The 14,167-nt window shown below is 40.9% G+C and overlaps 1 pseudogene; it reads right to left on the minus strand.

Annotated features, from left to right (window-relative positions):
* Nucleotides 1-11,287: 11,287 nt before the first annotated feature.
* Nucleotides 11,288-14,167, minus strand: part of LOC101654637 — a 26,732-nt pseudogene continuing 23,852 nt past the window's right edge.

Here is a 14,167-nt window from a genome sequence, read left to right on the forward strand (position 1 = left end):
TGGGATTACCACGAGCCGGAATGGCCTTGACAACATGCAACAACCACCTTCCTACAGAAATCCCTGCGTGGTGGAAACACTGCTCAGCGGCTACCTGACCGGTTCTCAGTGTCTTTACAAAGGTGCCCCTGTAGAAAGGTTTTGCCAGTCTCCATCATGGAAAACCCTAAGAAGCCCAGTTCTCATCTGACTCATGGGGTCACCAAGGGTCAAAATCCACTGAGGACCATTCATTTAGACTGATTTATCATATAAGAGCAGAGCTGGAGAATAACGAACAGGGTATCCTACAGCTTTCTAATGGAGAAAATGTCATTTGAGATCCAGTTAATATCGTGGTGGTTAGGTGTCATCCAGTTGATGCCAAAGAAGAGCGCCGCTACGTACAGTGGAGTGAAACACTCCCTGCGCCATCCGCACAAGTGCTGCTATGTTTGTACCTGTTATTGCAGCCACTGTGTCGCTGCATTTCATTGAGGGTCTAATGTCACACTGACTTCGATCGATGCATCAACTTTTACTTGAATTTTGGTTTGGGGTAAATGGGATGGTTGGGAGAAAGTGGCATTAAGAAAACAGAGTTTCTGAAATGTATTATATTTAGGCAAAAGGAAGTGGCATGTATAGAAGTAGAAGATTGCAAAATAAATTTAGGAGAGAAAAATATTCTTCAATTACTCTGTGAAATGCATATCAATAGCCCTGCAGTGTCATAGCTAATAATTTTAAATGCATATATGTTAATTGTATTTTTAACTTATGAATCAAAATATTTATGGAGGGTTTATCACACAGTACTCTGACTCCCTGCGTGGTTTGGCCATCAAGACCATGACTTTAAAAAAAATTTTTAATGAATTTAAAAGATTACGACTTTGCATATGCACTTGAAGGGACATCTTCATGAGCTACTTCAAAGAGGTTATGAATAAAACAATTCATGTACTTCATTTCACACAGCACTAGCAGTAGTACAGCAAACAAAGAAATCACAAGCCAAAATTGACATGACTTTAATGAAGAGTAGAGTATTTGTTCTGTGTAATGAAGAAACATCAGTGTTTTTCAGTGTTGAAAAATCCACAGAGAAAGGTACTATGCTATTGAACAATCTGTTTTATTAAAGAAATCTTAGCCTAGAATGATTTAATATTATATTGAGTAAACAGAATGGATGATTCAAATTAAATTCATGTAACTTAGATTTTGTTTTGTGGTGTCATTATGATTCAGAATGTATTTAATAGTACTGGAACTGGTTTGGTTTCTTCTTTTAAAAAAATATTTTTAGAGAAGGCCAGTTTTAAATGGCCAATAAAATTTAATTTATTAACTTGTTCCTCAGTTACATGCTTGAATATTTAGAAATATTTGTGAATTTGAAGTCGTCTGAGATGCCTGTGGGGCAGCACTTGTCTGTCCTACAGGGGCACTATGAGTTGAAATGGATTCAATGCTACAGCAACAAAGTGTTCAATCATATTATTCCTTTTCCCCTAAAAACTAAACTATCAAAATTAAACCCTTATATATAAAATTTGTCTTCAAATCACTCAGAGAGCAATCTTCAATCAGTCTAGTTTCTATCAAGTAAAAATAATTATATTACCAATATGGAAAGCAATATCAAAATTGCAACCAGTCACTATGTCTTAGTTGCCATTGTAAATCAAATTGAGCTCTGGATTATCAATCGTTTCTTTATTTTACTTTACTTAATTGATTTATTTTGGCATTTTTATTTTAATGTATTGACCTACCTATGTTTGATCACTCTTATAAGCATAAAATTATATTTCCTTCTTAATTTTAAATGCAAATTTCAAATACTACCTATTATCAGTTATTGAAAATAACAGTACTGTCTATGAAACAAAATTGTGATATTAAATATGCCATCAGCAGAGAAGTTTACATTGTTCTTAATAAAACAGAGGCAATTACATAACTGCAGCCTATAGAATTAAATGTTTTTTCACTTAAATCAAATGGGTCAATCAGCATTTATAAACTACTTTAGAATTATTTTATCTACAAAGCAAAACCAACTTGACCTAATTCCAACTCTATATCACATAGACTATTATCAAGTTTAGAACTAGGCTACAATTGATCTATGTCCTTAATATAATTACAGAAAGAACTCATGATCTAGGTTATTTTTGAAAATGAACACTGAATTCTAAAACAAACAGAAACTGTTAATTTTTTATAGAAATTTTCATTAAACAGCAGGCATTTTTCAGAGGAAATGTAGATTTTTTTAGACTTAGAGGAATGATTTCAAATGAGATATAAAATGGAAAAATGATTTCCCACCAGAGCCTAAATCATAAATCATTTTCAATAAATCAATGTATATTCCCCTCTGTGCCTGAGATTTCAGTCCCTTACACAATACATCATTCTAAAATAAATGGAACTATCTTATATCCTTGCTATTAAAAAAACTCATGGTAGGTTATACCTCAGATACCTCATTTATATTATTTTTATACTTATTGCTTTATATCACTATAAAACTTTATCTTCATGTTGCTCTGGGCAATATCGAAGGAAAGGAATTCTGTTACAAATCATTAGCTTTGTGTATTGGAAAACATATATTCAATATGTATCAGTGCCAGTTTTTAAAGTAAATTAGAATCAATCAATAAAAGTATTGCATAAGATTTATAATGTCTGAACTCTTTTTTAATGATGGTTTTCAAAAAGCGCTCACATAGATCTAAGTGGTATGTAGAACTTCTCTCAGGGTTGGGTTTGTTCTGGATGGGGGAATAACAACAAGATAGGATTCGATGACAATTAGGCTTTCATGTCTGGCTTTCAAATAACTTCACATTATTTATATTGAGATGTAGGACTAGTGCTGTGATCTGTGGGCTGTGTGTTGTCGGGGACCATGGGCCCCAACAGCCAAGATCTCATCAACAGGCTTTACTCTCAGCCTCAGTCCTCAGGCCGGGGTGGAGACTTTCCGTTTCCTTTTGCTGCCTTACAGAAAAGTCCAAATAGCCTTAACCTTTTCTCTTATTTGTACTGGTTAACAAGCACCCTGTTAGCACATGTGCTGTTTCACCTAATTAGCATAAGGTGATGTCATTCCCGCGGACCTGATACTGCTGACCACTAGCGCTAGGCGCGCTTTTGTAGCTTTCTGATTGGGCGTATCATTAGTAGCCTGATTTGCATGTCCCGCGGGCACCTCCTTCCTTTTTGCCTTTATAGGCTGCGGCTTGTTGCAGAAAAAGAATCGCTCAGCCTCCTGTCTCGTCCCCATTCTTAGCGTCCTGCTCCCTCTATCCAGGACCCACGTTGCTGTTCCCGCTGGATGGGACAGTGTGTAGAGATTGACCTTAAGAGTCTAAGAGAGAAGGTAAAAATGTGTCCTGGAATAACTGTAACAGGAGATGTAAGTTAAGCGCACCTGTGCTCATTGAGACCTGTGGAAGGGTGAGGGGAAGATGAAGGGACCCGAATGGTGCCACAGTTACAGCGCTCAGCTGCTAGCCAAAAGGTTCCCAGTGGGAACTCGCCGACACCACTGGGAAAAGATAGGACCATCTGCCTCCTTAAAGATTACACTCTCCTCGTCACAGCCTGGAAACCCCGTGGGAGGCACTACCCTGTGGGTCATGATTGACTTTGGCGGCAGTTGGGATGTTTTTTTCTTTTTTTGGTTTCTGTATGGGTGGTACAAAGCCTGAAAGAATGATTTGAGGAAGTAGCTTTTGAATTGGACTCCAACGGAGGACTAGAACAGAATGTCGCAGAGCATGGATGGGACTCTGTTCACACATCTGTTCATGATGGCTCAGTGGTAGCATCCTAGACTTTCTTACAGGAGATCGGAGCTTGATTTCAATGCACTTCATGAATAGCCACAACCCTCTGAAATTTGAATTTGTTTTGCCACTTACTCGGCTTGTGCCCTTTGGCAGTTATTTCTTGACCAGAAAAGGGAATAAGTATAGTTCGTATATCTTGGAGTTTGTGTGAGTGATTCAACACACGTAAAGCAAATCTGAAATTGAAACAAGGATTCAATATTTCTACTTCCTATCAACTAAATGAAATAAAGTCACCTGATAACTGGAAGTCTTCTTTTTTAAATGATAGTTAGGATTAACTTTATTTCAATTTCTGACTGAAGCTTAAGCAATAGGTGTGTTGAAAGTCTTCAGATTTCTTGTTTTCCTTCTTTAAGGATTTCATGATTTGTAAGCAAACATTTATAAAGGTCCTATATAAGGAAACTCAGTGATTTTTGTGTGGAGGGGAGGGTGAGGAATTCACTGCCAATGAGAATAATTTTACCTGTTCCTTTATAAGTTTAATAGTAAGGCATTACATTTGTGTTAAGCAATCTATTTAATTATAAGACAGACTGTTCATGGCTGCACAAAGTCTGTCTGTTTGGGGAGAAAATCTGAGCACCTAGTCTCCCAGTCTCTTCCCCCAGAGAGATATCTCCCATCGATTCTCAACCTTTTGCCGATCTGGGTTAGTCCCCCTGTCAAATGTTCACATAACTGGTTGTATTCTTTCTTTAGGATGATCACCATTAAGTTTTGGTACTTGTTCGTATAAATACTTATTTAAAAGTAGAATGAATGTTCTCAGAGGGTGAGCACTGAGTCTGGGCTTAGTTACTTGGTGGTTGCTGGTAGGTGCCATCGAGTCAGCTCTGACTCAGAGGGGCGCTATGAACACCTGCAGGAAAGACTGCCTGGTCCTGAACCAGCTTCATGATTGGTCCTATGCGGGAGCCATTGTAGCAGTCACTGTATCAGGTCACCTCCTTGAGGGCCGCTCTACTTTACCAAGCATGATGTGCTTCTCCGGGGCCTGGTCTCTCCTGATAAAGTGTCCAAAGAACCTGAGACAAAGATTCACCATCCCGGCTTCTAAGGAACATTCTGAGTGTATTTCTTCCAAGACAGATCTGTTTGTTCTTCTGGAAGTCCATGGTACTTTCAACATTCCTCACCAGCCCAGTCATTCAAACACATTCGTTCTTCTTCGCTCCTCCTTATTCAGCGTCCAACTTTCACATGCATAAAAGGCAAGTGAAAATGCCATGGCTTGGGTCAAGTGCACCTTAGTCCTCAAAGTAACCTGCTTAATTCTTTTCAACTTTGTAGAGCTCTTGTGCAGCAGATTTACCCAATGCAACATGCATCAACTTTAGTACTGACTAAAAAAGTCTGAGCCCTCAATAACTATTAACATGCAAAGCAGCACAACATGGTGCTTAACAACGTAAACTCTAGAGGAAGAAAAGTTGATTTAGGGTGACTTTTTGCCACTCTGGGAAGGAACTCTGATGGTGTAGTGGATTATGCACTGAGCTGCTAACTATCAGGTCAACAGTTTGAACCCACCATTTCCTCCAGGGGAGAAAAATGAGGCTGTCTACTCTTGTAATGATTTAAAGTCTCAGAAACCCAAAGGTTTCTACTTGTTCTATAGGGTCCCATTGAGTCAGAACAGACTCACTGGCAAATTTAGAATCTCTGATGGTACAATGGTTAAGCTAACTATTGTACTAAAAGTTCCCCAGTTCAAATCCACCAGTTCTTTTTTTTTTTCTTTTTTCCACCAGTTGTTCTTTAGGAGAAAAGATCTGATGATCTGTTCTTATAAAGATTACGGCCTAAGAAGCTTTATGGGGCAATTCTTCTCTGTCCTTACAGGGGTACTACAAGGCAGAATCAATGCCACGGCAGACAACACGAGGTCCTGTTACAGATGTGTTCTATCTAAGAACTTTACTTACCATTCTGCTTCTTAGCTTCCTCATCTGGAAAATGGGTATAACATTTTCTATGTCCAAAGAACTTTGTGGAGCCGAAGTCGTATCTTGGATTTGATGGGCTCGGCACGATTATCAGTCTCTCTTAACTCTGGAGAGTTTCATTAACAGGGTGCACTGGTGGTCCACTGTTTAAGTTCTCAGCTGCCAAACAACGCACCAGAGTGTCAAACTCACCAGCTGTTTCTAGGGAGAAAAATGTAGCAGTCTGCTAATGTAACGATTACAGACTTGGAAATTCTAGGGGGCCATTCTATTCTGTCCCATGGGGTCATTATGAATTGGAATTCAATCAAGTTCAATAGGTTTGATTTTCATTAATACAAAATGGCCTTATTTATCCAACATTCTATGGCTGGCATTTCAAATATCTTTTTCTGACCTTAAAGTATTCTGCAAGTTTGTTTCTTTTTGTTACATTACCAGCTTGCTGTTAAATAAGTCACTTTGTTCTGCAACCATTATTACAATTTTCCGATTGATCATATTTTAGTAGAAGGGAATTGGGAAAACGGGCCCAGTCTCATGACCCGGTACCACATTGGATGCTCCAATGAAAGTCTGTTCAGAGTGATTTCTGTGACAACTGTCCAGATTTACAGTCAGTTGCATAAGAAGAATTAGACAATTCTTCTTAAGTTTGATGAAAAGCTAGCTCCTTGTTCTTTAAAGAAGTCTGCTGCACTTGCAGGAGGGTCTACTTGAGCTGGATGTGACAATATTCTTATGATAGAATCTGGCCTGGTTTTAGAGTAAAGTGACTGAATCCTCTTTTCAACATCAAGATGAATCAAAACCTCTGGTTACTACCCAAAAGGCAGCTAGGCTTTTAAACTTTGTTTACGCAAAGACACTCAACAACACCCTGCTTCCAAAAACAACAACAACCAAACCTACTACCATCAAGTTGATTCTGACTCACAGCGACCCCGTAGGTTGGTGTAGAACTGTCCCTATGAATTTCCAAGACTGTAAATCTTAACAGGAGTAGAAAACCTCATCTTTTTCCCATGAAGTAACTAGTGGTTGTGAACAATTTACAGTGTAATTAGTAGCCTAATGAGTAACCCACTACACCACCCAAAGTTTCTTATGCAAATGCACTGGCACTTACTTAATATTTCCAGTGAATTCACAAATGTTAATCACACAAGAGTGAGAGTGAGAGACACTGGGAATTACCTCGCTTGCCCTTCACCTCATCCTTGCTGGGACTCTCTCTCTGCCTCCAGTGGCAGCTGGCACCCCGCCACATTTCCACCAACGTTGGATCCACACAACTCTGCCCTGGCCTGTGATCTCCCTGCTTCCTGGGTCATCGGCCTGCAGCAGCATTGGTGTGAAAAGGGCCCCCACTAGCATCAGATGTATGGACGGATGTGAGTTGGACTGGGCTGGGATGCCTTCTTGAGCTGAAATTACTTCTTGATATAGAAGTCTTTCTTGTACATAGATGAGTGTCACTGGCTTGTTTCTCTAGACCTCCCCAACCAAACACACTTATCTTCATTAGCTCTGATCTTAAAAGATAGGTAGAAAAAGCAGCTCTTTGAGCTAGCTTACCTTTGTGTAGCATTATTCATAAGTACCTCTGTGCACATATCAAGTGGAGCCTTAGTAGCAAATTTGTATTTGCCTTATTATGTCCAATTATTTTTGCTTCGATCTTTCTTGGTTCCCAAGTTTCCATGGCTTCCTACCACAGAGGCTGCTCCTTCTAAAGCTTCTTTAAAGGGTCATCATTTTATTTGCATCTGATTATTGACTTTTCCTTCCATTCTTTATGATGTTTTAGGGTACAAAAGAGACCCCAACCTCAAATATAGTTTAAGAAGAACATTTATTAAGTCAGAAACAGGACAAAGACAATCATCTGGATGAGGGAGTCCATTAGCAGGAGGCCAGAATAGCATTTCCAGTCAGGAAGCTAATTAAAGAAAGTTCAGAAGGAAGGAAACTGTCACAAATGCACGGGCTGGCAGTAGATCAATGCATCAAATTTACAGGTTGGTTACAACACATCAAGGACTACAGAGTTGGGAATGGGACCTAATACAGACATGTATATTATGTTATATAGACGAGCTTACAGGATTGGTTTAGGGCCTTCTGACCAAGGCAGTTGGGGCAAAAGTGATAGGGCATAAATCACTGTCCCCAGGATGTTGATCCCATCAAGGACATACCCAGACCACTCCCTAAGATAAACTTCTCCTCCCTGGGCTGGCAAGAAAGGGAAGGGAGGTAATCAATCCACTTTTTAATGCCCTCTGTCTGAGGACAAGACTATCAACCTCCTTGGGTAACGATGAGAAGGGATTGAATAGAGGTTTAATGGGGACCCTGCAAGTGGATTTGAGGGATTTTACTGTCATCCATAGCCTTTTGCATTTGGGGTGCTCAGAATGTAGTCTCATAATGTAAGGTTCCACATCCTACTCTTCTGTTCTCAAGCCCCAAAGGAAGTGACATTCTCTGTACATAGATGCTGACGACCCATCAAACTGCCTGTGAACCAATCTGAGAGACATCAGTTTATGTGCATGGGGGCTTATATTCCAGGACTGTGTTAGTCTGGGTTGACTAGAGAAACAAATCCATAGACACTCATATGTGTATAAGAAAGAGCTTTATATACAAGAGCAATTGAACATTGAGAAAACATTTCAGCCCAGTCCAGATCAAGTGCATAAGTCCGATATTAGCCCATATGTCAGATACCAATCTATAAAGTCCTCTTCAGACTCACAAAACACATGAAATGACACCAGATGCAGGAAGATCACAGGGCAGGGGTTGGAAAGTCTTGATCAGTGATGGTGTAAACATTTCAGCACTCGCAGGGGTCTCCACGTGGCTGCTCCAGTTCAGGACACTAATGTAGTTCCATGTGTCCTGTCAATAGAGAGTCCCTCAGGGAGTGAGTCGAGAAAAATTGTCTCTCACCTCCAGAAAGGAACACATGAGTTCCCAGAATCCTCAGGAGCAGGACATGCCCACACAGAAGCCTCATTGTCTGTGACTTGATTGACAGGGTAGGCTTCACCCCTTCACTCTTAATCCTCAAATTGACAAATGTAAATATAACTATCACAAGGACCAATAGCACTGCATTTTCCAGTGAATGGTGGCTGAACAAGTGAGGCATTTACTGCAAGAGGTTATTCTGGGGCTCTCATTGGTAGTGAACTGAGCCAACGGGGAGGGAGCTATGACAAACCAGTGACGTCATCCACAGAACCCCTAGGGGCATAGTGGGTTACGTGTTGTGCTAGGGCTAGTAAGAGCAAGGCCAAAAAGAAAAACAAAACAAAATTCACTGCCATCAAGTTGATTCTGACTCATATTGACCCTGTAGGACTGTCTTCTGTCAGTTTTTAAGACTAACTGTTCCCATGAGCAGAAAGAAACATCATTCGCCCACTGAGTGTGGGTGGATTCAAACTGCTGACTATACAGTTAGTGTAGTGTGTAACCCACTATAGTACCAGGGCTCCAGTTCCAAAGTGCCTGCCACACTCTACAGGAGAGAGAGGAGGCTTCCTACTGTCATTAAGAGCCAGTCTCAGAACCCCATGGGAGCAGTGCTACCTGCTCAGAATCAACCCAGTGACAGTGAGTTGGGCTTTGTTTGAAGGCATCTACAGAGCTTCCGCGGCACCTCTTAGCTTAAGTGGTCATTTGGAGAGTGTCAACTTGTGCCCCATATTTCACATCCCTTTTCTTCTCTGACTGCACGCATGTTCCGGGTGCTCTCCTCTGGTTTTCAATCGTCTTTATTACAGGGATGACTTTAAGTTTTCCCTAGCATCAAACTTTCTCAACTCTGCATCCAAATGACTAAATGGGTTCACCTCCATTTCAATGCAGACTGGGCTCTAAAACAAACCCTATGGTTTCCAAGACTGTACCTGTTTACAGGAATAGAAATCCCAGTCTTTTTCCCGAGGAGCTGCTGGTGGTTTTGAAGTGTTAACCATGCAGATCAGTGCCCAATATTTAACCACTACACCTCCAGGACTCCATGCCACTCACTCTCAACTATCAATAAAATTATAATCCAGAATATTATCATCATTCACTTAGACCCCACCAATAGTTCCCTGACAACAGGTCTTTCTTTGCTACTCTCACCTTGCCAGTCAATTCTCTACCTAGTAACAACAGTGACCTGTATAAAAGTTCAAGTGTATCATGTCACTTCCCTGGCTTAAAACGATCAGCTGGTGTCCCCTCATTAGGGTTACCCCCTCATCTCGGTGTGTCTAGGTCTTACCTGGTTTTAATATGAAAGCCTCATTTTTAGGAACTACCTCCACCCAAAGCACCCTAGGGAGGCTGGCCCCTCAATCCAACATGTATAACATCAGCATTAAAAATATAATCAAAATTCCTCCATCTGTTAGAGCAGCTGCAAGCTCTTTCACGTGTCATTCTCTTGGACATCTCTTTTCACTCTGACTTTTACTAAATCTGCTCTTGCCACACTGACCGTTGCTGATACCCAAATATATCAAGCTTCTTCCTGCTTCAAGAGTTTCTTGAGTAACCGAATGAATCTAATTAAAAGTAGGAAAGCAAAAGACAATTAGGATGAATGATATTTTACAAAGAAATATGAACACTTTTTCCCTAATAAGTTTTCCTAGGAGTTCTGGGAGTCAGGGTTAATGATCACATCACTTGCTATCCCTGCCCAGGACTCCAAGGGCCCAGCCCTTGTAGAGGGCATCCTGGCCCTTCAACCGGCTGCATAGGTGATGGTCTCCTACTCCAGCCACGACCTGATGCCCAGGAGCAGCTGGTACTCCTGATTTTGCTACTTCATGTCACCACACACATCGCTCAGCTGGACCTTCTCACATGGATCTGTGCCATTTTGGCCCCGAAGCAGGACTCCATTTCTGCCAAGTTGCCTTCAAGGGCGGCATTCATGCACAGCTGAGATAGTAGTTGTGATAGTCTGAATTGCCTAGAGAAACAAATCCAGGGACACTCATATGTGTATGAAAAAGAGCTTTATATAAAGAGTAACTGTATGTTAAGGAAACATCCCAGCCCAGGCCAGATCAAGTCCATAAGTCTGATATTAGCCCATATGTCTGTTAGCAATCTACAAATTCCTCTTCAGACTCATGCAAAACATGCAATGATGCCAAATGCAGGGAGCTCACAAGCCAGTAGGTGGAAGGTCTTGTGAATCCTGTGGTAGTGGAAATATCTCAGTGCTGGCAGGGGTCTACACATGGCTCCTCCAGCTGCAAGGCTCTAGTATAGCTCCGTGTCTTGTCAGCAGAAAGACAAAAGCAGAAAGTGTGTCTCCTGCCTCCAGGGAGGCATACAGGATTTCCTAGAAACCTCAGGAGAAGGCCATGCCCACATGGAGGCCTCATTGGCTATGGCCTGATTGACAGGCTAGACTCCACCCCTTCGCAAGTTGACAGGAGATTACGTAACTGCCACAGTAGCCTAACTTCCAGATTCTGGAGCATACTCCTGTCTTGATGACCTGGAGCTGCTGATCCTCAATTCAGTTGATGAATGAGGCTTTGGCATCCTTCTGGCCAGGTCAATTCCTGGTGCACAATGCACCTCCACGTTGACCTGGCATCCCATGTGGACCTTCCGGACACTCATTTCCTCCTCATGGTTCTATATCAAATAGGCCAGCTCCACCTTCAGTCATTCCATCTCTATCTCCTTGTCAGCTCGCCCAGCACCTTGCTCAGTGCCTGCTCTGTCTTGAACCTGGACCGGACGTCATCTGCTGCCAGATGGGACTGTCAATCTGCAGCAATCTGATCTTGGAGTTCTCGATGGTGGCATCAAGAATCTTGTCCTGCAGGTCGTGATGGTTTTGAAATAGTGGCTGTAGTTGCAGGAAGGCCTACTTGGTCCCACGCTTCTGGTACTAGTTGCGGATCTTCGCTTCCAGCTCACTACTGGCTGTATCCAGGACACACACCTGGCCCAGGTCGGAGGCCAGGCAATCCTTGAGATTCGACATGGTGCTCTTCTCATTGCCAGCCAGCAGCTCTCCAGATGGGGCCAGGATATGCACATCGCCCCCGTTGTCATTCCCAGAGGAAGACGAGGACACGCAGTGAGCAGGAAACGCCATGACCGCCAGAGCTCCCATGACTGCCATGATGTGCAAGGAAGGCACCACCAGCTCCAAGGCCGCAGAACTGCCACTCAGACACCCATGGGCATGGCGACAAATGACTGCCAAGAGCTGTAGGAGAAGCTGGCCCAGAGAGCTGGAAGAGGCTAAACCTATAATAGGCTTATATTTCTTTGTGAAGATGAGCGTTATTTCTATTCATTAAAAAAATAGCCACCAGCTTTACTAATTTATATTACTATCTTGGTTACAGCAGCATTGAATGTTCAGATCCTGCTGTATACATGCTAGGAAGCTTAAAACATGGAGAACTCGATGCATTTGACGTATAAATTCAGGAAGACAAGGGAGCTAGGCTGTGCCTAGCATCCATTAACCAAGTAGCTAATGGGGGCTCTGGACTTGCCAACACAGTACATATGGGAAGAAAACTGGATTTTGTGGCCAGAAACATGGTTCCTGATCGTGGCTTTGTACAGTCTAGTTATGTGTCCTTCAATGAGTTGTTTTATTTTCTGAGCCTGTAACAAAATGTAACTATTTTGCTGTGCATGTATTTAGTTGGCTGGTTGTGGTTGTGTGCAATCAGTAAAATGAGCAAGTTGGGATATATTGTCTCTTTAGACTCTCTCAGCTTGGAATTTTTAAATGAATAATTCTCCTTTGCTTTCTCTCATGTGTTATGCACATTCATATTTTCCAGATACAACTAGAATAAGTGCACAATATATGTGAACCGGATCTATCACGGATGCCCCAAATCAGAGGAAAAGACGCCAACCACATAACATCTCTCCCGCCAAGCCTATGCAGGATATTTTGTATGAATTTTAGAGACATTATTCAGTGAAATGCAGACCGGTTCAAATTATTCATGCCATCCGGCTTTTAGCGATTCCTTAGGGCTCTGTTTCCTTGTCACTGTTGAGCAATTTTTGGATAGTAGGATAAAGTTTCCTTTGCTCAATTTCCTCCTATTTCTTTTCATTATTATCCTTTAGAGCAAACAGCACTCTCTTTCCCATCTCAGTGCTTCTGTCTGCGAGGACTTGGTCGTAATGCGCCACGCCCTCATAGCTTTCTCAGCTAATTTCAGACTCCAAGAGCTTCATGGACATCTTGTTGCTTACATTTTTGCAGAGAGGTAGAATGTAAATTGGGTTATTAATATTTCAAATCTAGTTTCATGATAACATTTAAAATTCCATTTTTGTTTTAAATAGAATTCCCTTACATATTCCATTTCCAAGTGGCAAAAAAATTCTAAGAAAACTCAAAAGTTATATCTCCTGCTGTGTTACTTTTACTGTGGAATGGAGAGGAATTGTCACCAAGTTTGTTCATAGTTTGTTGCTTCAGAAAACCTCACCTTAAATTACTATTTTCTTCTATTTCTATTTCAGATTAAGCATACTCTACTTTTTCCCCTTTATTTTCAAATTTGCTTATTTTGATGCTGCCAGAAATATAATTGGTCCATGCTGCTGAATGCTAGTACATTTCTCTCCCTCCCAGAAGGTTAGTTCTCCATTTCCTAGGATATTTCATGATATTTTCTAAACTCTGTCCTGTCCATTATTTGTATAAAACTAGTTTTCTTTTCCTTACTATTCAGGATAGATGATTTTTACCTGTCATCAGAAATTTTATTAATTTATGTTTTACTTGTTTTGCTGAAATTCATTGTTAATCATTTTTGTATTACGGTAACAGCTTTCATTTTATAACTCATAGTCTCTGCAAAACTATCCAATTGATATTTGCACAGTAGTTGTTGATAAAAATAAATGATAGCATAACTTAAAAATAAAGATTACAACAAATTATATCCAGCAATTGCTAATAAATTATTCTACTTTCCTGGAATGGATAATCTGTTTATGGCTTGGCCAAGCTAGGATACAGCCACAGTACCTCACTATTTGGGTTTCCTTTGTTATTGCTGGAGAGTAGAATCTTCTAATCAGTCTGTGTTTCAACTAGTCCTCTTTCAGACTTGGTTGTGTGTACTTGGAACATTATGGAATTTTTTTAAATGTTAGTTTTCTTTTCTGGTTTTCTTTGTTTAATCATTTTATTGGGGGCTTGTACAGCTCTTATCACAATCCATACATACATCCATTGTGTCAAGAACATTTGTACGTATGTTGCCATCATCATTTTCAAAACATTTTCTTTCTACTTGAGTCCTTGTTATGAGCTCATTTTCCCCCTCCCCCACTGTC

Source organism: Echinops telfairi, unplaced genomic scaffold (assembly GCF_000313985.2).
Source record: "Echinops telfairi isolate 266 unplaced genomic scaffold, ASM31398v2 ScPeMD7_3533;HRSCAF=4204_0, whole genome shotgun sequence".
NCBI classification, from domain to species: Eukaryota; Metazoa; Chordata; class Mammalia; order Afrosoricida; family Tenrecidae; genus Echinops; species Echinops telfairi.